Source organism: Melanerpes formicivorus, unplaced genomic scaffold (assembly GCF_026170545.1).
Source record: "Melanerpes formicivorus ecotype bairdi unplaced genomic scaffold, bMelFor1.0.p_v2 SCAF_10, whole genome shotgun sequence".
Classification (NCBI taxonomy): domain Eukaryota; kingdom Metazoa; phylum Chordata; class Aves; order Piciformes; family Picidae; genus Melanerpes; species Melanerpes formicivorus.
Genome location: NW_027142362.1, coordinates 24492616 through 24517235, shown reverse-complemented (window position 1 = coordinate 24517235; position 24620 = coordinate 24492616). Strand labels below are relative to the sequence as shown.

Below are 24620 nucleotides of genomic sequence, written 5' to 3'. Positions count from 1 at the left end.
TGGCTGGAAAGCTGCTGGCAGAAAGGGCCCTGGGGGTGCTCATGGACAAGCAGCTGAATAGGAGCCAGCAGTGTGCCCAGGGGGCCAAGAAAGCCCATTCTAGGACTCTTCCCAAGGCTTAGAGTCCCTAAAGGGTGGGTGTCAGGAGGATGCTTCTGTGGTTATCACTGGGCAGGGATTTTCACCCTCAGCTGGAGAGCAGCTCCCAGCACAGCCAGCACAACCCCAACAGCTTTCAGTCTTTCTAGACAAAGAAATGAGCTCCAGAATAGATCCTGGCTGGGATCAGCAAGGCTGAGTCCAGCAGCAGCAGGGAGGGGATTGTCCCCTGGGGCTCAGCTCTGGGGAGGCCACACCTGGAGTACTGCATTCAGCTCTGGGCACCTCAATCCAAGAGAGATGTGGAGGTGCTGGAGCCAGGGCAGAGCAGGGCAAGGAAGCTGGGAAGGGCCTGGAGAAGAAATCTGCTGAGGAGCAACTGAAGGAGCTGGGGATGGTTGGTGTGAAACAGAGGAGGCTGAGGCCTCCTGGCTGCCTACAACTACCTGCAAGGAGGTTGTGGAGAGGCTGCTGCTGGTCTCTTCTCCCAGGGAATTAGTGCCAGAACAAGAGGGAATGACCTCAAGCTGCCACTGGGGAGGTTTAGACTGAATAGTAGGAAGAATTTGTTCCCAGCTAGAGTGGTCAGGGGTTGGAATGTGCTGCCCAAGGACAGCAGGATACAAGGAGTCACCAACCCTGGATGTGTTTAAAGGTGGTTTGGATGTGGTGCTCAGGGCTGTGGTTTAGGGGTGAGCCTTGCAGAGCAGGGTTCTGGGCTGGACTTGGTGATCCTGAGGCTCTTTTCCATCCTGAATGTTTCTGTGATTCTCCCACCTGCCCACCCCCTGCTCAGCTGGCAGCAGCAGGAGCAGAGCAGATCACCTCAGCTAATCCCCAGGGGCATTGCTTGCTGCAACACAGCAGCACAGCTTCTGCTTTCCACTGAAGGCAGTACCAAGGAGCAAAGCTCTGCTGGAGTGCATGCTCAGGAGAGCCTCTCTCTTCTGTCTCCCTGCTGCTTTCCAGCAGCCAGCCACTGCACTGCTAATTGTCACTAACACCTTTCCTCTTTAATTGCCACCACGCAGCCAGTTAACCCTCTCTGCTTGCTCCCTGCTCTGCAGACCCTCAGCTGACTTCTCCCTCTCTGTGTAATTAAACAAGCAGTGTGCAAGACCCCTTGGAAGGAACCTGCCAGCTCTGAAGCTGTGAGGTTGGGAGCTGCCTTTCTTCTGCCAAGCTTGGAGGGATCACCACAGTGTGCTCTTGGCTCTTATTCTGTAGCTCTAGGGAGTAAACATCAAACATCACAGCCTGGCGCCGGAGCAGCTGCGATAGGATGCAGGGAGAGGTGGGAACACAGAAGTACAGGATGGGTTGGGTTGGAAGGGACCTTCAAGAGCATCCAGTTCCAAGCCCCTGACACAGGCAGGGACACCTCCCACTAGCCCAGGTTGCTCAAGGCCTCATCCAGCCTGGCCTTGAACACCTCCAGGCTTGGAGCCTCCAGAGCTTCTCTGGGCAGCCTGTTCCAGTGCCTCACCACTGCCATGGGGAAGAATTTCTTCCTCATGTCCAATCTAAATCCAGCTTCTTCCAGTTTGAAGCCATCACCCTTTGTCCTGTCACTCCCAGCCCTTGTCAAAAGTCCTTCCCCAGCTGTCCTGGAACCCCTTCAGGCACTGGAAGACTGCTGTAAAGTCTCCAGGGAGCCTTTTCCCCAGACTGAGCAGCCCCACCTCTCTCAGCCTGTCCCCACAGGAGAGGTTCTCCAGCCCTCTGATCATTTTTGTGGCCTCCTCTGGACTTACTCCAACAGGTCCATGCTCTTCTGGTGCCATCATCTTATCTTAAACCAGACTAACTGGAACAGCTGGAAAACCCAACAAGGTTTCCAGTGCACATCTTGTGCTAGGCTGAGACAAAGAGCAAAGCCCAAGTGCCACGTCAGAAGGGCTTGTTGCATTTAACAAGAGGTTCATCAGCTGAACCCAACAGGAGAAGTTATTCAACCAGAGCAGCACAGGGATGCAAAAAGGGAAGGGGAAAACCCAAGCACTGCCTGTGCTGAGCAGACAAGAAACCATTCCCAACTCACACACAGCCACAGTTTTGTGTGGGTGGTGCCACAGAGCAACACATCAGAACAGAGTGAGCCACTGCTGAGGACACCTGCTTTGTGCTGATGGAGAGGAGCTGATGGACCGCCAGAGCATCCCTCCCTGTAGGACCCAGGGTAGAAGAGTGATGCCCAAAGGCACAGTCTCAGCTTTCACCTATAAGACCCTCATATGATGCAGAGCCTCCAGAGGGTCAACATGAGCTCATAATGGCTGAGCCATGACATCACTTCTGTGCCCTCAATAAACAGCACAAGACAAGGACACACCCACACACACAGCATCACAGCATGGTAGGGGTTGGAAGGGACCTCTGGAGACCAGCCAGTCCAAGCCCCCTGCCACAGCAGGATCACCCAGGGCAGGGCACCCAGGAACACATCCAGGTGGATTTGGAAAGGAGACTCCACAACCTCTCTGGGCAGCCTGCTCCAGGGCTCTGATATTTCAGATCTCCCCTCAGTTGAGACACTCTCCTCCAGACACTTTCCAAGCCCATCTGGATGTGCTCCTGGGTGAGCTGCCCTGGGTGATCCTGCTCTGGCAGGGGGCTTGGACTGGCTGGCCTGCAGAGCTCCCTTCCAACCCCTACCTGTTCCTGTTCAATATCCTTATTGATGATCTGGAGGAGGGGATTGAGTCCATCATCAGTAAATGTGCAGCTGACAGCAAGCTGGGGGCAGGAGTTGATCTGTTAGAGGTAGGAGAGCTCTGCAGAGGGACCTTGCCAGGCTGCACAGATGGGCAGAGGCCAACAGGATGGCATTCAACGAGTCCAAGTGCCAGGGGCTGCACTTTGGCCACAGCAACCCCATGCAGTGCCACAGGCTGGGGACAGAGTGGCTGAGAGCAGCCAGGCAGAGAGGGACCTGGGGGTAGTGGTGGAGAGCAGCTGAACAGGAGCCAGCAGTGTGCCCAGGGGGCCAAGAAGGCCAAGGGCATCCTGGCCTGCAGCAGGCAGAGTGTGGCCAGCAGGAGCAGGGAGGTCATTCTGCCCTGGGCTCAGCACTGCTGAGGCCACAGCTTGAGTCCTGTGTCCAGTTCTGGGCTCCTCAGTTTCAGAAGGACATTGAGAGACTTGAAGGTGTCCAGAGAAGGGCAAGGAGGCTGGGGAGGGGTCTGGAGCACAGCCCTGGGAGGAGAGGCTGAGGGAGCTGGGCTTGCTTAGCCTGCAGAAGAGGAGGCTCAGGGGAGACCTTCTTGCTCTCTGCAACTCCCTGCAGGGAGGCTGGAGCCAGCTGGGGGTTGGGCTCTTCTGCCAGGCAGGCAAACAGCACCAGAACAAGAGGACACAGTCTCAAACTGTGCCAGGGGAGGTTTAGGCTGAAGGGGAGGAAGAAATTCTTCCCAGAAAGAGGAATTGGCCCTTGTGATGTGCTGCCCAGGGAGGTGGTGGAGTCCCCATGCCTGAAGGTGTTTAGGAAGAGCCTGGCTGAGGCACTTAGTGCCATGGTTGAGTTGGTCAGATGGTGTTGGCTGATAGGTTGGACTTGTATGATCTTGAAGGTCTTTTCCAACCTGGTCTATTCTAACCTGGTCTATTCTATTCTATTCTATTCTATTCTATTCTATTCTATTCTATTCTATTCTATTCTACCATCCCCTGCCTCTGTGATTCTGCACCTTGAAGATGACATCCTGAAAGCAGGGTTGAAGCAAGGAGCCCAGCTGCTCTGCTTGCATTTAGCATGATGGGCATAATGAATTCTAGGTTTAAGATGCTGCTTATTCTTTCCTGCATAAAGAGATGAGTGAAGGATGCAGCAGGCAGTGCTGGAGCAGCTCTCTTTAGCCCAGATGGGGAAGATGGGGATGCTGCTTATGCTCACTCAGCTCCAAGCAGCTTTATAAAACCCTAAACCCAAATACCATGGCTGGGGGAGGGGGGAAGTAAGGAGGAGTTTTGATCCCATCTTTGCAGAGGGTATTAGAGGTGTGTCTTGACTGACTCCAATCAGCAAGTAAAATCCCTCATGGAAACATTAAACTCCTGTCAAAACAGCATCTCTAGAAAGTGCTACCTGCAGTTCAGGAGGAGGAGGAGGAGGGACAGCTCAAGAGCAGCCTGGAGGAGAAGGCCTTGGGGGTGTCAGTGGGTGCCAAACTCCCCAGGAGCCAGCAGTGGTCCCTGGCAGCCCAGCAGGCAGCTGAGTGCTGAGCTGCAGCCAGAGCAGGGAGAGAGCACAGGGAGGGGATTCTGCCCCTCTGCTCTGCTCAGACCTCACCTGCAGCACTGTTCTGGTGGCCCCAGCACAGGAAGGACCTGGAGCTGTTGGAGAGGATGCAGAGGAGGCCACTAAAGTGATCAGAGGCTGCAGACCGTCCCCCTTGGGGACAGGCTGGGAGTGTTGGGGCTGTTCAGCCCAGAGAAGGCTCCAGGCAGACCTGCAGCACTGCCTCCAGTTCTGGGGCCCCCAGCACAAGGAGGACCTGGAGCTGCTGGAGAGGGCCCCGAGGAGGCCACAAAGATATCAGAGGGCTGGAGCTTGGGCCACCCTCTCCAGCCTGTCCAAGTCCCTCTGGGTTGATCCCTTCCCTGCAGTGCCTCAGCCACACTACACAGCTTGGTGCCATCAGCAGACTTGCCCAGGGTGCCCCACAGTATCACAGTGTCACAGTATCACCAAAGTTGGAAGAGACCTCGAGGATCATTGAGTCCAACCTATCAACACAGACCCCATGACCAGACCATGGCACCAAGGGCCACATCCAATCCCCTCTTGAACACCTCCAGGGATGGGGACTCCACCACCTCCCTGGGCAGCACAGCCCAGTGACGAACGACTCACTCGGTGAAGAACTTCCTCCTCACCTCCAGCCTAAACTTCCCCTGGCACAGCTTGAGACTGTGTCCTCTTGTTCTAGTGCTGGTTGCCTGGGAGAAGAGACCAACCCCTTCCTGGCTACAACCACCTTTCAGGGAGTTGTAGAGGGCAATGAGGTCACCTCTGAGCCTCCTCTTCTGCAGGCTAAGCAAGCCCAGCTCCCTCAGCCTCTCCTCCCAGGGCTGTGCTCCAGACCCCTCCCCAGCCTCCTTGCCCTTCTCTGGACACCTTCAAGTGTTTCAATGTCTTTCTTAAACTGAGGGGCCCAGAACTGGACACAGTACTCAAGGTGTGGCCTAACCAAAGCAGAGTAGAAGGACACAATGACTTCCCTGCAGTGGTCCCAGTGCAGACCCTGAGGGACCCCACTCCTCACTGGGCCCCATGTCATACAGAAACCCAGACCTGTTTTGCTTACTCCTAACTATGTCTTAAGGAAGTTTTTACAGCACCAAAGTTCCAGTCAGGAAAGCTGCAACCTCCTCAGCTGCCAGAGTTTGGCAGCCTAATGGCACAATGCAGAGAAACCATTCCTTGAGTGCTCTGCTGCTGGGGTCAGCACTGCTCCAGCTGCACCTTGCCAAGCCCTGATGGCTGCCTTTAAAATGCCAAGGATCAATGAAGTGCTATTTAAAACCTGCCTGGAGGGGGGCTGCTCCTCTGAGGGAGGTTCAGCAGGTGCTGAACTAAACTTTTCAGTGAGCCTCAATGGCAGCTTTCATCAGAGGAGGAGAGAGCAGTCTCGGTTATGCCACAGAAGCACAGAAACAGGTTGGAAAACATCTCTAAGGTCATCAGGTCCAACTGCTAACCCAACACTGCCAAGTGCACCACCAAGCCATGTTCCTCAGCACCATATCAACACTCCAGGGATGGTGACACCACCCCCTGGGCAGCCTCTTCCATGCCATAATAACCCTTTGGGGGGAAAAACGTTGTTCCTCATGTCCAGCCAAAATCTCCCCTGCTGCAACTTGAGGCCATTTCCTCTTGTCTTGTTGCTTGTTACATGGGAGAAGAGAAAAACCCTCCCCTGGCTTCAAGTTTCTTCCAGTGAGCTGCAGAGAGCACTGAGGTCTCCCCGCATCCTCCTCTTCTCCACACCAAACCCCCCCAGCTCCCTCAGCTGCTCCTCACCAGCCCTGCTCTCCAGACCCTTCCCCAGTTTTGTTGCCCTCCTCTGGACACCCTCTGTGCCATCTCTGGTTTGGGGGAGTGTTTTCTTTTGCCATTTGCTCTCATTCATACCCTTCAGCAGCCTGAGGGAGCTGGGGGTGTTCAGCCTGAGGAAGAGAAGGCTCTGGGGAGACCTCAGGGCAGCCTTCCAGTACCTGAAGGGGCTCCAAGAAGGCTGCAGAGGGACTGTTCCCAAAGGCCTGCAGGGACAGGCCCAGGGGCAATGGTTTGAAATGAGAGCAGAGCAGATTGAGATTGGATGTGAGGAACAAGTTCTGCATCAGGAGGCTGCTGGAACACTGCAACAGGTTGAGGTGGTTGAGGCTCCAGCCCTGGAGATACTCAAGGTGAGGCTGGACAGGGCCCTGAGCAACCTGATCTAGTGGAGGATGTCCCTGCTGACTGCAGAGGGGTTGGCCTGGATGAGCTTTGGAGGTCCTTCCAACCCAATCCATTGTATGGCTCCGTGATTCCAGACTCCTGTAAGGACAAAGGCAGTGCTCTGAGCTTGCTGAGCTGCAGCTGGGTGGTCCATCTGCCCTTGTGCTTCCTCAAGCCCCCAGCTCAGCATCCACTCAGTCAGCAGCCCAGGCTGCTCAGTGTCACTCATAACCCTGCTCCAAGGCCAGGCTGACACAAATCCATTAGGTTCCTTTAAAGCTTTCTGGTTTCTCCCAGATTTCTTGCAATGATTCTGGCTTGCCTGCCCCAGATGCAAACCAGATGTGCTGGAGAGGGACAGCTTGCAGGAGCCAGAGGGAAAAACCACGCCGGCAGAGGCGGGTCGCACCCATTCATTACCCAGGGCCTTCCCTCCTGCCACGGGGCTATTTCTGCTGCAGCTCTGTCATTACCCAGCCTGGAACTGTGATGTCACTCCAGAAAGCTCCTTCGTGGCCCACAGGAGAGGGCAGCAGGGCAGGCAGAAGGCTTTGGTGCAGACTCTTTGTGCTGAGCAAGCACTTTGGAAGGCTTCGCTCCCAGCGGGCACTGCTCACTACGTCCATGTCAGGCTGCGGCATCCCACCTGAAGCACCCAGGATTAAGCCAGGCTTAAGCAGCTCTTGGAAGCTCCCTCATTGTGCTGAGAATATCACTAAAGAGTCACAGAACCATAGATTTCTGCTTGGGTTGGAACAGACCTCCAAGCTCATCCAGTCCAACCAGCAACCAACCCCACCATGGTCATCAAACCCTGGCCCCAAGCGCCATGGCCACAGACTTCATGAACAGCTCCAGGGCTGGGGACTCCACCAGCTCCCTGGGCAGCACATTCCAATCCCTGACCACTCTTACAGCAAAGACATTTTTCCTCATCTCCAGCCTAACCCTCCCCTGGCAGTTTCAGGCCATTTCCTCCAGTATCACCTGAGACTGGGGATCAGAGCCCCTCTCCTCCTCTCCCTGCAGAGCCCCTGCAGCCTCCTCTCAGGGGGCTGTAGAGAGCAATGAGGTCTCCCTCAGCCTCCTCTTCTCCAGGCTGATCTCCCTCAGCTGTTCCTGCCTCAGCTGCTCCTCCCCAGCCCTGTTCTCCAGACCCTTCCCCAGCTTTGTTGCCCTTCTCTGGCCCTGCTCCAGCCTCTCAATGTCCTTCTGGGAGTGAGGAGCCCAAAGCTGAACCCAGCACTCAAGGTGCAGCCTCAGCAGTGCCCAGTACAGGGCACAGTCCCTGCCCTGCTCCTGCTGCCCACACCACTGCCGATCCAGGCCAGGCTGCTGGTGGCCTTCTTGGCCACCTGGGCACTGCTGGCTCATCTTCACCTGCTGTCACCCAGCACCCCCTGGGCCTTTTGCACTGAGCTACTTTCCAGCCACTCTACCCCAAGCCTGGAGGCTTCATGTGGTTGCTGTAACCCAAGTGCAGGACCCAGCAGTTGGCCTTGTTGAACCTCATCCCATTGGCATTGGCACAGCAATCCAGCCTGGCCAGATCCCTCTGCAGAGGCTTCCTGCCCTCCAGCAGTTCAATACCAGCACCAGAACAAGAGGACACAGTCTCAAGCTGTGCCAGGGGAGGTTTAGGCTGGAGGTGAGGAGAAAGTTCTTCCCAGCAAGAGAGATTGGCCCTTGGGCTGTGCTGCCCAGGGAGGTGGTGGAGTCCCCATGCCTGGAGGTGTTGAAGAGGGGACTGGATGTGGCACTTGGAGCCATGGTTTAGTAGTCAGGAGGTATTGGGTCCTAGGTTGGACTTGATGATCTCTGAGGTCTTTTCCAACCTGGTTGATTCTCTGATTCTATGAATACTGCCACCCAATTTAGTGTTATCTGCAGCCTGCCTGAGGGTGCCTCAATGCCTTCATCCAGACCACTGCTGAAGATGTTACAGAGAACTGGCCCCAGCACTGAGCCCTGGGGACACCACTGCTGAGCAGCCACCAACTGCAGACAGCTCCAAAAGGGGTTTGTGGCACAGAGCAATTTAGGAGATGTTGCTGTGTGTAAAGATGACCAAATTCACCCTCATGCACACACACCAGGCCTGCCCTGCAGGTGTCCTGGAGGAGCCCAGATCAGCAGAGAGGCTTTTGGCAGGGGGGGTTGGGTGGATTCAGCCCTTTCCAGTATCTGAAGGGGTCCTACAGGAAGGCTGCAGAGAGACTGCTCCTAAGGGTGTCTAGAGACAGGACAAGGGGAGATGGGCAGAAGCTGAGGCAGAGCAGGGTCAGACTGGAGCTGAGGAAGCTCCTCAGTAGGAGAGTGGTGAGACTCTGGAACAGGCTGCCCAGGGAGGCTGTGGATACCTCCTGCCTGGGGGTGTTGAAGCCCAGGTTGGATGAGGCCTTCAGCAACTTGGGCTAGCTGAGAGGTGGCCCGGGCCCTGGCAGGGGGGGTTGGAGCAGATGACCTCTGTGGTGCCCTCCAACCTGAGCCATTCTGATTCCCACAGCTGTGGAAAAACACAGGCTGGGCAGGGAAAAGAGTGATCCCAAACATGAATCTAACACTGAGAAAAAGCAATGAAACACCCAACCCACCATTAAAAATGTCAGGCTGGCTCTGGCAGCTGGCTGAGATTAGCTCACCCTCAATCCCTGCTTCAATAAAGCTCCCACATAAATTTCCTGAGTAAGGTAAAAAAACCTCTGGCTCACATTCAGGAGCAGCTGGCAAGGTTACCTCTAGCCCACAGGCCTCCAACTAGAGGCAAAGCCTGGCCCAGAAATGCAGAGGTCAGCTCATCCTTCCAACACATCCCAGCCAGCCCCGCTGCCCCTGCAGCCAGCCCCCCTGCAGCCAGCCCCGCTGCCCCTGCAGCCAGCCCCTCTGCAGCCAGCCCTGCTGTCCCTGCAGCCAGCCCCCCTGCAGCCAGCATTGCTGCCCCTGCAGCCAGCCCCTCTGCAGCCAGCCCTGCTGCCCCTGCAGCCAGCCCCCCTGCAGCCAGCATTGCTGCCCCTGCAGCCAGCCCCTCTGCAGCCAGCCCTGCTGTCCCTGCAGCCAGCCCCCCTGCAGCCAGCATTGCTGCCCCTGCAGCCAGCCCCTCTGCAGCCAGCCCTGCTGTCCCTGCAGCCAGCCCCCCTGCAGCCAGCATTGCTGCCCCTGCAGCCAGCCCCTCTGCAGCCAGCCCTGCTGCCCCTGCAGCCAGCCCCGCTGCCCCTGCAGCCAGCCCCCCTGCAGCCAGCCCCCCTGCAGCCAGCCCCCCTGCAGCCAGCATTGCTGCCCCTGCAGCCAGCCCCCCTGCAGCCAGCCCCCCTGCAGCCAGCCCCACTGCCCCTGCAGCCAACCCTCCTGCAGCCAGCCCCCCTGCAGCCAGCCCCCCTGCAGCCAGCATTGCTGCCCCTGCAGCCAGCCCCCCTGCAGCCAGCCCCACTGCCCCTGCAGCCAACCCTCCTGCAGCCAGCCCCCCTGCAGCCAGCCCCCCTGCAGCCAGCCCCACTGCCCCTGCAGCCAGCATTGCTGCCCCTGCAGCCAGCCCCTGGGCAATGGAAGGAATCAGCTCCACTGCCTCCACTCCACAGCTTTCAGAACCCTGAATTCAGCCAGAGAAGTGCATCTCTAAAGTTGTCCCAATTTTCTTCTCCAGGGAGTGGTGGATCCAAGGCTTGGATATTCCCTGGTTCTGCTGGATGCAGCCCAATCCACCTCAAGAAATAAAAGAACAGGAATTTCCTGCTCTCCAGGACAATTTCTGGATCTCCTTAAGGAAACAAGAATGCATTTTCACTGGGATGTTTGACAGACAGAAGGCCAGCAGCTAACTGCCAGAGAGAGAGACGAGTGACTGATGGCCTCTACCTGGCCTTGCGTCAAGTGTTTGGCCTTGTCCCCATGACATCCTGCTCAGCAGGTTGGAAAAGCATGGACCTGAGGGGTGGCCACTGGCTGGGTAAGGAATTGGCTGAAGAGCTGCACTCAGTTGTGGTCAAGAGCTCAGTGTCCAAATGGAGAGCAGTGCCAGGTGGTGTCCCTCAGGGCTCTGCTCTGGGACCAGTACTGTTCCACATCTTTGCAGCAACATTGGCAGGGCCACGGAGGAGCCCTCAGCAGGTCTGCAGATGACTCCCAGCTCTGTGGTGTGGCTGAAACACTGCAGGGAAGGCATCCATGCACAGGGACTTGGACAGGCTCAGAGGGTGGCCCAAGGCAACCTCATGAAGATCAACAAGGCCAAGGGCAAGGTCCTGCAGCTGGGGCAGGGCAATCCGAAGCACAAATCCAGGCTGGGTGAGGGGTGGCTGGAGAGTAGTCTGGAGGAGAAGGGCTTGGGGGTGTCAGTGGGTGCCAAACTCCCCAGGAGCCAGCAGTGGTCCCTGGCAGCCCAGCAGGCAGCTGTGTGCTGAGCTGCAGCCAGAGCAGGGAGAGCAGCAGCACAGGGAGGGGATTCTGCCCCTCTGCTCTGCTCTGCTCAGACCACACCTGCAGCACTGCCTCCAGTTCTGGGGCCCCCAGCACAAAACCCCAACTGAACCCTGGGGGTCTCCAGAGGAGCTGATGAGGGCTGTCTGTATTTGAGACACTCAGAGAAGTCAGCAATTAGTCAAAGGAATATTTCCCAGGATTAAATCTGCTTCCTCTCTGCCTCCCTGTATTCCTCCACACTCATCAGATGCTGTGCTGAACTCCAGAGACCAGATCTGCTCCCCTCTGGAAAGTGCTTGAGCCTTCCATGTTTGGGGTAAAGCACCCACCCCAACCTGCCAGACCTGCTCAAAACTCTCTCCCCAGCTCTCTGATCACCCTTGAAGCACTCAAAGGCCACCACAAGGTCTTCTCTTCTCCAGCCTGAACCCCCCCAACCATCCCAGCCTGGCCTCACAGCAGAGGGCTTCCAGCCCTGCCAGCACTGCTGTGGCCTCCTCTGGCCCTGCTCCACCAGGTCCCTGTCTGTGCTGAGGGCTCCAGAGCTGCCCCAGCACTGCAAGGGGGTCTGAGCAGAGCACAGCAGAGGGGCAGAATCCCCTCCTGCCCACACTGCCCAGGGCAGGGCTGGATCTGGGATGGCAGTCCACTCACAAGTCCATGGGACCGGATGGGATCCATCCTAGGGTGCTGAGAGAGCTGGCAGATGAGCTGCCAAGCCGCTCTCCATCATTTTCCTCCAGTCCTGGCTCACTGGAGAGGTCCCAGGTGACTGAAACTGGCCAGTGTGGTCCCCATCCACAAGAAGGGTCGGATGGAGGAACCTGGAAACTCCAGGCCTGGCAGCCTGACCTCAGTGCCAGGGAAAGTGAGGGAGCAGATTATCCTGGGGGCAATAACTGCACCTGAAGGGTGGCCAAGGGCTCAGGTCCAGCCAGCATGGAGTTAGGAGGGGCAGGTCCTGCCTCTCCAACCTGATCTCCTTCCATGCCCAGGTGACTGCCTGGTGGCTGTGGGGCAGGCTGTGGATGTGGTCTGCCTGGACTTCAGCAAGGCCTTTGACACCATCCCCCATAGCAAACTGCTGGCCAAGCTGTCAGCCCCTGGCTGGGACAGCAGCTCTCTGAGCTGGGTTAGGAACTGGCTGGAGGCTGAGCCCAGAGAGTGGTGGTGAATGGTGCCACAGCCAGCTGGCAGCCAGGCACCAGTGGTGTGCCCCAGGGAGCAGTGCTGGGCCCTGTGCTCTTTAACATCTCCATTGATGATCTGGAGGAGGGCATTGAGTCAGTCATCAGCAAGTTTGCAGCTGACACCAAGCTGGGAGCAGAGGTTGGTCAGTCAGAGGGCAGAAGGGCTCTGCAGAGGGACCTCGACCGACTGGGCAGATGGGCAGAGGCCAACAGGATAGCATTCAACAAGTCCAAATGCCAGGGGCTGCACTTTGGCCACAGCAACCCCATGCAGAGCTCCAGGCTGGGGTCAGAGTGGCTGAGAGCTGCCAAACAGAGAGGGACCTGGGGGTGCTGATTGACAGCTGCCTGAACATGAGCCAGCAGTGTGCCCAGGTGGCCAAGAGGGCCAGTGGCATCCTGGCCTGCATTAGGAATAGTGTGGCCAGCAGGAGCAGGGAAGTCATCATGTCCCTCTACTCTGCATTGGTTATGCCACACCTTGAGTCCTGTGTCCAGTTCTGGGCTCCTCAGTTTAAGAAAGACACCGAAACACTTGAAGGTGTCCAGAGAAGGGCAAGGAGGCTGGGGAGAGGCCTTGAGCAGAAGCCCTGTGAGGAGAGGCTGAGGGAGCTGGGGTTGCTTAGCCTGCAGAAGAGGAGGCTCAGGGGTGACCTCATTGCTCTCTACAACTCCCTGAAAGGAGGTTGTAGCCAGCTGGGGGTTGGGCTCTTCTCCCAGGCAACCAGCACCAGAACAAGAGGACACAGTCTGCAGCTGTGCCAGGGGAAGTTTAGGCTGGAGGTGAGGAGAAAGTTCTTCACTGAGAGAGTCATTTGTCATTGGGCTGTGCTGCCCAGGGAGGTGGTGGAGTCCCCATCCCTGGAGGTGTTGCAGAGGGGATTGGATGTGGCACTTGGTGCCGTGGTCTAGTCATGAGGTCTGTGGTGCCAGGTTAGACTCAATGATCCTTGAGGTCTCTTCCAACCTTAGTGATACTGTGAGACTGTGATACTGGGCGTGCCCTGTGCCAGCTCATCTCCAGCTCTTCACAGGCTCAGGCTGGCCATGAGGAACAATTTCTTCCACAAAAGATCCGTCAAGTCCTGGACCAGGCTGCACAGGGCAGTGGTGGAGTCCCCATCCCTGAAGGGATTTAAAAGCCACAGAGAGCTGGTGCTGAGGGCCATGGGTTAGCAGTGACCTGGCAGTGCTGGGTTCATGGTTGGACTCCATGGTCTGAAAGGTGTCTTCCAGCCCAACAGCTGTGTGGTTCTGCATGGTGAAGCCTCATGGCAGCAAGCAGCGAGGTGCACAGGGCACCAAGCATGGCCATGGTGGGGGAAGCTTTGCTAAGCTATGGCTCAGGGTGATACAAAATAGACACAGCTGGGAGGGGTTCTTAGTGCTTTTAGATGTCTGAAAATCAATCATCTCAAAGTGCCTGCACTGTTTTAAGCTCAGCACTAACTCTTAAGATCCCTCTCGTCCTTTCATCTTCTCTACGGCAGCCTTTGCCCATAAAAGTCCAAATCCCCACTCAGAGTGACAAAGGCAAAGGCTCAGCTGTCTGGCAGGACGTTTATCCCTTCCTCCATCTTCATTAAGGACTCCAAGCCCTGCTAGGATGGCAGCTGCAGCTCAGGAGGATCCATTCTGCAAACACAGCAAACAATGCCTTTAGGTGCCCACCCCAAAGTGCTGCCCTGAGCTCCAGCCAGCCTGCTGCAGGGTGGCTTTGGGGCAGGATTGCTCCACAGCTGCTCGCCACGCGCTCTGCTGAGCTTTAACCTCACCTCCACCTAATGGTTAAGCCCAGAGGTCAGACAAACCCAGCTGCTGCCTGCCTCTGCTTCCCTGCCCTTCCTCACTGTGGGTCGGAGAAAGGAGCGGGTTGGAAGGGACCTCAGAGATCAGCTACTCCAATCTCCCTGTCACAGGCATGGATACCTCTCACAGGATGTTAGGGTTTGGAAGGGACCTCTGGAGATCCCCAAGTCCAAGCCCCTGCCAGAGCAGGAGCAGAGAATCCAGCACAGGTCACACAGAACACATCCAGACAGGGTTGGAAAGGCTCCAGAGAAGGAGACTCCACAACCTCTCTGGGCAGCCTGCTCCAGGGCTCTGGGACCTCCCAGTGCAGAAGTTCCTCCTCCTGGTGAGGTGGAACCTCCTGTGCTGCAGTTTCCATCCACTGCCCCTTGGCCTGTCCCAGGGCACAGTGAGCAGAGGCTGTCCCTGTCCCTTCCTTCCTGACCCCCAGCCCTCAGCTATTGATAGACATTGATCAGATCTCCTCTCAGTCTTCTCCTCTCCAGACTAAACACCCCCAGGGCTCTCAGCCTCTCCTCACCAGCAGTGCTGCAGTCCCTTCAGCATCCTTGGAGCCCTCCCTTGGACTCTCTCCAGCAGATCCCTGTCCCTCCTGAACTAAGGAGCGAACCAGACTCAGCTGCTCAAGGCCTCATCCAAACTGGCCTTGAACACCTCCAGGGAGGAAGCATCCATAACCTCCCTGGATAACCTATTCCAGAGTCTCACCACCCTTGTCCAGCTCTGAAGGCCTCAGCACAGGCAGGAACCTGTTGGAGCAGGGCCAGAGGAGGCCACAGCAGTGCTGGCAGGGCTGGAAGCCCTCTGCTGGGAGACCAGGCTGGGAGAGTTGGGCTTGGTCAGCCTGGAGAAGAGAAGGCTCCAGGGAGACCTTCTGGTGGTCTTTGAGTGCTTCAAGGGGGATCAGAGAGCTGGGGACAGACTTTGAGCAGAGCCTGCTGTGACAGGACAAGGGGGGATGGTTTGAACTGCAAGAGGGAGACTCAGAGAGAAGGAAGAAATGTTTGCCCTTGAGGGTGGTGAGAGCCTGTCCCAGGCTGCCCAGAGAGCTGGGAGCTGCCCCATCCCTGGCACCATTGCAGGTCAGGTTGTTTGGGGCTCTGAGCAACCTGCTCTAGCTGCAGCTGTCCCTGCTGGCTGCAGGGGGTTGGACTGGATGAGCTTTAAAGGTCCCTTCCAACCTAAAGCATTTCATGATACTATGATTCTCTCTCCCTATAGCAAGAGTATGAGGAAACAAGGCACAGAGATGGCACTGGAGAAGAGAAGGCTGAGAGGGAATCTGATCACAACTTACAAATCACTACAGGGTGGGTACTCAAGAACAAGGGGCCAGGCTCTTTGCACTGCTGCCCAGCGATGAGATGAGAAGCAGCAGATATGAACTGGAACCCAGAGAAACTTCTTTGGGTGTGAGGGTGCTGGAGGCCTGGAGCAGGCTGCCCAGAGAGGTTGTGGAGTCTCCTTCTCTGGAGAGCTTCCAAGCCCACCTGGTTGTGTTTCTGTGTGACCTGCCCTGGGTGACCCTGCTCTGGCAGGGGGCTGGACACAACCTTCAGAGGTCCCTTCAACCCCTACCATTCTGTGGTGCTGTGATGTCCAGGTTCATACAGGAAAGTAAAGCAGAGGCAGAAGCAAGCAGCAGCCACCTGCACTGACTCCAGAAGTAACTCTCTTGCTTTAGTCTTCTACCCATCAATAACCACTGGAGGCATCAAAAGTAAAAGCAGCACAAAGTAATCTCATTTCCTCTGTCTCTCCACTGGATCCAGCGGCAAGAAATATTTCTGTGCTATAAAAAGCAATTTCTCTGCTATAAATAAGAAGAGAAAGCCTCTCCCTTGTGAAGACACTGAGGACACATTCAGAAGATGTTATCTGCTTTATCTGCTGCCTGAGGACCTTGTTGGAATTCCCAGAGCTCAGTAGGTGTCATTGAGGTGCCATCAGGTGTCATTGAGGAGATAAGAGATGGTCCTGCTCCTTGGCCAGCAAACGAAATTGCTTTCAGCAACACTCACCTTTTGTGCTGGGGACAGCCACAGGGATGGCAGAAACACTTAAAAAGCCAACATTTGGCAACCATTACCACCAGGGCTGGGGTGCAGTCCCTGTCCTACAAAGAGTCCCCAGCTCCTGGTTCCCCACCAAGGGTGACCAGCACAGCATCAACCTGGTATGACACCGACACCAACACCAAAGCACAGCAAGCAAATCAGGTATGAGTTCCCTAGCCACAAAGAGAACCATCAAAAGGCTCTCAATAAATGGCCCTGACACCCAAATCTGTATTTTGAGTGGGAGAAGTGGAGGGAGGGAAGAAACAAAATCCCTACCAGAGCATTAACTTCTCATTGCAGGACTGTTAAAATACAGGGGCAGGTTTACTGGGGGTAGAAAACCTCCAGGGAGACATTAGAGCAGCCTTGCAATACCTGAAGGGGCTCCAGGAGAGCTGGGGAGGGACTTTGGACAAGGGCTGGGAGTGCCAGGACGAGGGACAATGGCTTTGAGCTGGGAGAGGGGAGACTGAGACTGGAGATGAGGAAGAAATTCTTTGCAGTGAGGGTGGGGAGAGACTGGCACAGGCTGCCCAGGGAGGCTGTGGATGTCCCCTGTCTGGGGGTGTTCCAGGCCAGGCTGGATGAGGCCTTGAGCAAGCTGGGCTGGGGGGAGGTGTCCCTGCCCATGGCAGGGAAGTTGGAACTGGATGACCTTTAAGGTCCCTTCCAAGCCAACCCATTTCATGATTCTGTGATTTCTCCCCTGGAAACAACCTTGCTGGTGATCCCCAATGGGCACAAACAGGCAGCTCTGCACAACCCTGCTTTACTATCTGCCTTCATTTTGGTGCAGACAGCTCAGGCCAGAAATGAACAATTTTTTTGTCACTCACCCATAACAAACTGGACTTTGGGGATACCCAAATGTTTGCTGCAGATAGCAAATCCTGCACAATAATGATGGCATTGAAGGCAGCTGCTGACAGAGCCAACCTGGATACTGCAGGCAGGCTGTGGAGTGAAAATGTTGAATAATTCAGCAATCAGAGCAAGGGTTGAACAAGGCCCTGTTTGATGCAGAGCCTGCAACTGTCAGCTCTCCCCAGCTGAAGAATAACAGCTTTCTGCCAGCCCTGCTGGAAAGCATTTGGTGCATGAGCCTTGCTCTATGACTCCTTTGTGTCACTGCTGCCAGCAGAGGCCTGCACAAATTCTTCCCTCGTTAGGCATCATCTGGACAATCTCTGTCCCCCTCTAACCTCTCCCTGCAGAGTTGGAAGGGTAAGAATGAGAGGGCAAAACCCCCTGGAATACAGAATACAGAATTCACCAGGTTGGAAAAGACCTTTGAGATCATCCAGTCCAACCTATCCCCCAACACTATCTAAATAAACCATGGCACTGAGTGCCTCACCCAGGCTCTTTTTAAATACCTCCAGTGATGATGACTCCACCATCTCCCTGGGCAGCCCCCCAGACTCTGAGCTGTGCACAGACAATCCTGGAATGGGTTGGGTCGGAAGGGACCTCCAAAAGTCATTTGGTCCAACCCCTCTGCAGTCAGCAGGGACATCCTCCACTAGAGCAGGCTGCTCACAGACTTGTCCAGCCTGACCTTGAAGACCTCCAGGGATCATGGGTTAAAAATGAGCAGGAGGGAGTAGTGAGCAGAGGAAGCAGCTTGCCCTCTCCCCTTCAGATAAAGCCATTTGTCAGGGATAAAGCCTCTAAGGACACCACCTAATTGCTTAAAAACAGGATTGGATGTTAGGAAAATGTTGTTCATTATGAGGGTGGTGAGAGACTGGCACAGGGAGGTGGTGGAAGCCTCATGCTTGGAGGTGTTTGCAGCCAGGCTGGAGGCGGCTGTGAGCAAGCTGCTGTGGTGTGAGGTGTCCCTGCCCATGGCAGGGGGTTGGAGCTGGCTGAGCCTTGAGGTTCCTTCCAGCCCTGACAGTTCTGTGGTAGGAATGGTGGAAAAAAAGGGAATATACTCCATTTTTACCTCCCATTAACACTGTTCCAGGTAGGAATGACAGAAGAGAAGGGAATACACTCCTGAAATTCAAAGCAATCCCAGGTGCTGTCCTGAGGTTTGTAAGCCAAGAACCACCTCATGGCAATGCAACCAGCACAGCCAGCTCTACAAAGGGCCAGCTGCTATTTGCTTTCCAAGGCAATCCCAGCAATGAACTCCTTTATCATAGCCCAACAGAGATGCTGCAGCTGGACACCACCTGGGAAGGACATGGATCTGCTGGAAATGGTCTATCATGACCAAAGGGCTGCCGAACCTCCCCTGTGGGGCCAGGCTGGGAGAGTTGGGGCTGTTGAGCCGGGAGATGAGAAGGCTCCAGCGAGACCTCAGAGCAGCCTTCCAGTACCTGAGGGGGCTCCAGGAGAGCTGGGGAGGGACTTTTGGCAAGGGCTGGGAGTGCCAGGACAAGGGGAATGGATTAAAACTAGAGCAGGGTAGGTTTAGCTGGACATGTGAAGAGCTTTCTGACTACAAAGGTGGTGGAACACCAGAATAGATTGCCCAGAGAAGCTGTGGACACCTTATCCCTGGAGGTGTTCAGGGCCAGGCTGGATGAGGCCTTGAGCAACCTGGGCTGGTGGGAGGTGTCCCTGCCCATGGCAGGGGGTGGGAACTAGAAGATATCTGAAGTCCCTTCCAACTCAAGCCATTCTATAAATTCTGGGCTCCTCAGTTTAAGAAGGACATGGAGACACTTGAAGGTGTCCAGAGAAGGGCAAGGAGGCTGGGGAGGGGTCTGGAGCACAGCCCTGGGAGGAGAGGCTGAGGGAGCTGGGGTTGCTTAGCCTGCAGAAGAGGAGGCTCAGGGGAGACCTTCTTGCTCTCTACAACTCCCTGAAGGGAGATTGGAGCCAGCTGGGGGTTGGGCTCTTCTCCCAGGCACCCAGCCCCAGAACAAGAGGACACAGTCTGCAGCTGTGCCAGGGGAGGTTTAGGCTGAAAGTGAGGAGAAAGTTCTTCCCAGAAAGAAGTGGAGTGCTGCCCAGGGAGGTGGTGGAGTCCCCATGCCTGGATTGGATGTGGCACTTGCAGCCATGGTTTAGTTGTCAGGAGGTGTTAGGTGTTAGGTAATAGATTGGGCTTGATGAGCTCTGAGGTCTTTTCCAGCTGGTTGATTCTGTGATTCTATGAATGCCAGCAGCAGCTCCCCCCTGCCACCAGCAGCCTGTCACACAGCACTAAAAATTGCCTTTTATTGTCTTTGTTTCTTTCTTTTTTTTTACAGCAGTTGAGAAATTCCCCCTGGGACCTTGGAAGATTTGCCTGTAAACAGCTGCTGAGAAAATCTGTCTGGTTTGAGACATTGCTATGGCAGCACTTCTGTGACAAAGGAGAAGTTGAGAGCATTGCAGCTGATAACACCAGGGGCAGACTCCTCATCTGATACCTGCCTGGGGACTTTGGGCCATACCTGAGCCAGGCAGAGATTTGCTGCCTCTGCAGTTTTGCTGAGAACTGGGGGGAAGGGGAGGGGAACCAAAAGAGTAAGATGGTGATTCCATCAGCTGCACTCCAAGCTCCCCAGCATGGTTTGTGTTTCACTTGGCACTGAGCACAGGAGGATGCTCGTGGGGCCGCAGCGGGCAGGGCAGCAAGGTGAGGAGACATTCCAAACCTGCCTGGGCATTGTGATCCTGGGCAACCTGCTGTGGGGGACCTGCTTGAGCAGGGAGGTTGGACTAGATGGTATCCAGAGATCCCTTCCAACCCACACCATGCTGGGATTTCCATAAGGGTTTGTAGTGACAGGCAGAGGGACTATGGCTTTGAGCTGGGAGAGGGCAGATTGAGACTGGAGATGAGGAAGAAATTCTTTCCAGTGAGGCTGGGGAGACTCTGGCACAGGCTGCCCAGGGAGGCTGTGGCTGCCTCCTCCCTGGAGTTCTTCAAGGCCAGACTGGATGAGGCCTTGAGCAAGCTGGGCTGGAGGAAGGGATCCCTGCCCATGGCAGGGAAGTTGGAACTGGATGACCTTAAGGTCCCTTCCAACCCAAACCATTCCATGACTGTCTCATGTCAAATGCACTGTAGAGGGACACTCCTGGTCTCAGCACTCACCTCTAAGCACAGTGGCTGCTACTTGCAGCTGCTGGCTGCTCTCACCACCTTCAGCTGGCACTAACAGCTTGCTCTGAGAGCTGTCCCCAAAGGTGCAACAAGGCTCACAGAAACCTCACACAACACAGAACACAAACAGCCCCCACACAACAGCCTGAGGCTACTCCACAAAGGGAAATTAGGAACCCAGCAAAGCTGCAGGTTGAAAGAAACCAAACCATTAAGCCCCTTGCCTGTGCTCCACCTCCGCTCGGGCCGTGCGAGCGGGACAGCGACAGCACTCCCAGGCATGGGGCTCTGGAGCACACACTCCAGCCAAAGATGCTCACAGACTCCTAGAATGGCTTCAGCTGGATGGGATCCTAGAGATACCTACTTCAACCTCCCTGCCATGGGCAGGAACACCTCTCAACTAGACTTGGCAACCAAATTGTTTGGGTTGGAAAAGAACTCTGAGGTCATCCAGTCCAACCTGCAACCAACCAAACCTCACCATGGCCACACATTCCTTGAACACCTCCAGGGACAGGGACTCCACCACCTCCCAAGGCAGCCTGTTCCAATCCCTGACCATTCTTGCACTCCAAACTAACCCTCCCCTGGCACAATTTCAGGCCAGTTCTTCTCCTTCTATCACCTGAGAGTAGGGAGAAGATACCAACCCCCACCTCACTGCAACATTCCATTTGGCTGCAATTCCATACTCAAGAATTCTCCTCCCTTGAATCCCACAACTGCTGAGGCTGCAAGACACCTTGGAGGTCACCCAGCCCAGCTGCTCACCCAGAGCTCACAGTCCCACCACTGCTGCTGAGCCACTGCCACTGAACCACAGCCCTCAGCACCACATCCACACAGCTTCTAAATATCTCTAGGGATGGAGACTCCACCACCTCCCTGGGCAGCCTCTTCCAGGCCTTGACATCCCTTGCAGGGAAGAAATTGTTCCTGATGTCCAACATTGGCACAACTTGAGGCCAATTCCTCTTGTCCTCTCTCTTGCTGCATGACAGAAGAGCCCAACCCCCACCTGGCTCCAGCCTCCTCTCAGGGAGCTGGAGAGAGCAATGAGGTCTGCCTCAGCCTCCTCGTCTCCACACCAAACACCCCCAGCTCCCTCAGCTGCTCCTCCCCAGGCCTCTTCTCCAGACCCTTCCCCAGCTTTATTGTCCTTCTCTGGACCTGCTCCAGCACTTCAATGTTCTTGGAGTGAGAGCCCCAAAACTGAACCCAGCTCTCAAGATGTGGCCTCCCCAGTGCTGAGTCCAGGGGGACAATCCCTGCCCTGCTGCTGCTGGCCACAGCTGATGTGCAAGCAGGGAAAGACCAAAGAGGTTAAGAGCTGTGAGTAAAGCCTTCCCTGCTGTGCTCCGCTCCCTGGAGCAGCAGTGGCAGCACACAGAGGCAGGTGGCTGCCTGCTTACAGCTAAGCCTGAGCTGAACAATTCATTTTAAACAGGCAGAGGGACAAGGTGGTGATGGAAGGTGGTGACTGGAGAAGAACAACAAAAGGGGGTGGGGAGAGAGGAGGGAAATCACACAAGTGTGGCACCTAAACGTAGGAAGAATTGACAAAGGTGTTCCCAGCACAAATCCAAGGGAGTTGGTCTCTTCTCCCAGGCAACCAGCACCAGAACAAGAGGACACAGTCTCAAGCTGTGCCAGGGGAGGTTTGGACTCGAGGTGAGAAGAAAGTTCTTCACCGAGCGAGTCGTTCGTCATTGGGCTGTGCTGCCCAGGGAGGTGGTGGAGTCCCCATCCCTGGAGGTGTGCAAGAGGGGATTGGATGTGGCCCTTGGTGCCATGGTCTAGTCATGAGGTCTGTGGTGACAGGTTGGACTGGATGATCCTCGAGGTCTCATCCAACCTTAGTGATACTGTGACACTGTGATACTGTGGATGCCACAGAATGCCAGGAGCTTGTAGGGACCTCAAAAGCTCATCCAGCCAGAGCAGGATCCCCCAGGGCAGGTCACACAGGAACACATCCAGGTGGGTTTTGAATATCTGCAGAGAGGGAGACTCCACAGCCCCCCTGGGCAGCCTGTGTCAGTGTTCAGGGATCAGGAGGTCAAACCTGCAGATGGGTGGCAGGGAAATGCCACTCCTCAGAGCAGCTCTGCCCTGGACAGCCCTTGGCCAGGACATCTCAGGGAGGGGAGCAGAAGCAGCAGCCTGTGTGGTTTCTCTTGGAGCTGTGATTTGGGGCTGGTTGGGGCTGATGTTGGCAGCGCATCAGCAGCTCTTCATTCCCCTCACTTTCTCCTGTGGAGACCTGGAGGCAGCTGGGGACACCCCCCAGCAGCCCTCCAGCTGCCAGAACGCAAAGCAATGCGAAGTGCTGCTCCACAAGCCAAAGGAAGCACAGAGATGGCTCACAAGTCTCAGATCTTTCACCCTAAAACCAGCTGCAGAGCTTGCAAAAGGCACAGGAAGAGGCTCAGGGCATCCCTTCCTGTCCCTAATGCCAACGTGCTCCACTGCCAGGGCAAAGCCCTGTCACCAGCAGAGTGCTGGTGCTGCTGTCCTCCATCCTAGAGTGAAGGAAACTTAAGCTCCAGGTTTTGAAACAGAGGGGGAACAAGAAGAGTCCTGATAACCAGGGAGCTTCAAACTGCACCCTCCTGGAACTGTCTGCACTCTGTCTCCACACTTGACAGTGTAAAGGAACAGCAAGTAGGGAGAGGATAGCAAAGAAAGGTGCAGCTCATGGACAGCCTGCCTGCAGACATGGAGTCAGAGAGTCATGGCAGGGGTTGGATTCGAAGGGACCTTCAAGACCATACAGATACAACCCCCACCATGGGCAGGGACACCTCCCACCAGCCCAGACTGCTCAAGGCCTCATCCAACCTGGCCTTGAACACCTCCAGGGAGGGGACACCCACGACCTCACTGGGCAACCTGTGCCTCATCTTCTGTCTCAATCTCCCCACTTCCAGCTCAAAGCCATTGTTCCTCATCCTGTCACTCCCAGTCCTTGCCAAAAGTCCCTCCCCAGCTCTCCTGGAGCCCCTTCAGGTACTGGAAGGCTGCTCTAAGGTTTCCCTGGAGCCTTCTCTTCTCCAGGCTGAACAGCCTCAACTCTCCCAGCCTGTCCCCATAGAGGAGGTTCCCCAGCCCTGTGATCACCTTCGTGGCTCACTTGGTTGCTTCGCAGGGCAAAGCCCATCCCAAATGACTTTAATCATTTGCTAACTGCAGATTAAATCAGCTCAGCTCACTCTACCTGATGGGAAAACAGAATGAAACCAAACTTGCTGGCTCTGCAGAATGAAGCTGTTCACTTCTCAGCTGAGCAGACCACCAGCAGTAGTCACTGCTCCATCTGATTCCCAAGCTTCTGCTGGAGGCTGAAGCCGACCCAAGCCCTCAAACTCATCACATAGATATTTTTTATCTACAACTGCCAAAGAACACTTTCAAAATAGGAAATAAATCCCCCCAAATCCATCACTTTCCATTAGTCAAAGCACTTCTTACCTGAAGAGATCTGTAGTGATGGGACAAGGGGCAATGGCTTGAAGCTTGAGGAGGGGAGATTGAGACTGGAGATGAGGAAGAAATTCCTGGCAGTGAGGGTGGGGAGACTCTGGCACAGGTTGCCCAGGGAGATTGTATCCACTGCTGTGGCCTCCTCTGGCCCTGCTCCATCAGGTCCCTGTCTGTGCTGAGGGCTCCAGAGCTGCCCCAGCACTGCAAAGGGGGTCTGAGCAGAGGGGCAGAATCCCCTCCCTGTCCCTGCTGCCCACACTGCTGGGGATCAGCCCAGGGCAGGGCTGGCTCTGGGCTGGCAGCACTTAGAGCTGGCTCATGTCCAGCTTTGCACTCCCAGACCCCCAACTCCTTCTCAAACAACAACTCCTGGCACCAGTAATTCCACCTTGCAGTCTGTCTTTACAGAGCTAGGTGAAGCCCAACACTGCATCTCCAAACAGCTGCTGCTGCAATTGAGAATTTTCTGTGATTGGCAATGGCTTTGAGCTGGGAGAGGGCAGATTGAGACTGGAGATGAGGAAGAAATTCTTTCCAGTGAGGGTGGGGAGACTCTGGCACAGGTTGCCCAGGGAGGTGCTGGATGCCTCCTCCCTGGAGGTGTTCAAGGCCAGGCTGGATGAGGCCTTGAGCAACCTGGGCTGGTGGGAGGGTGTCCCAACCCATAGCAGGGGGTTGGAGCTGGATTATCTTGAAGGTCTCCTTCTCTGGGGACGTATCAGTCCCATCTGGATGTGTTCCTGTGTGACCTGTGCTGGATTCTATGCTCCTGCTCTAGCAGGTGGGGATCTCCAGAGGTCCCTTCCAACCCCTAATAACCTGTGAGCCTGGGAACCTCGGTAGATGTGGAGGAGGCTTGGAGGAACCTTGGTTGATGTAGAGAAAGTTTGGAGGAATTAAGGGGTGAGCTCCCAGTGTGGTTTGAGATGGGTGGGGGTGCTCCTGTGACCTAGGCTAGCACAAACAGGAATGCATTCAGTTGGGTTTTAAATGTGTCCTGAGAAGGAGACTCCACAACCTCTCTGGGCAGCCTGCTCCAGGGCTCTGGGACCTCACAGTGAAGA

The 24620-nt window shown here is 55.6% G+C and overlaps 1 protein-coding gene across 1 annotated transcript in view; it reads right to left on the bottom strand.

Annotated features, from left to right (window-relative positions):
* MYO9A (myosin IXA) overlaps positions 1-24620 on the bottom strand; it is a 259426-nt gene that overhangs the window by 177875 nt on the left and 56931 nt on the right.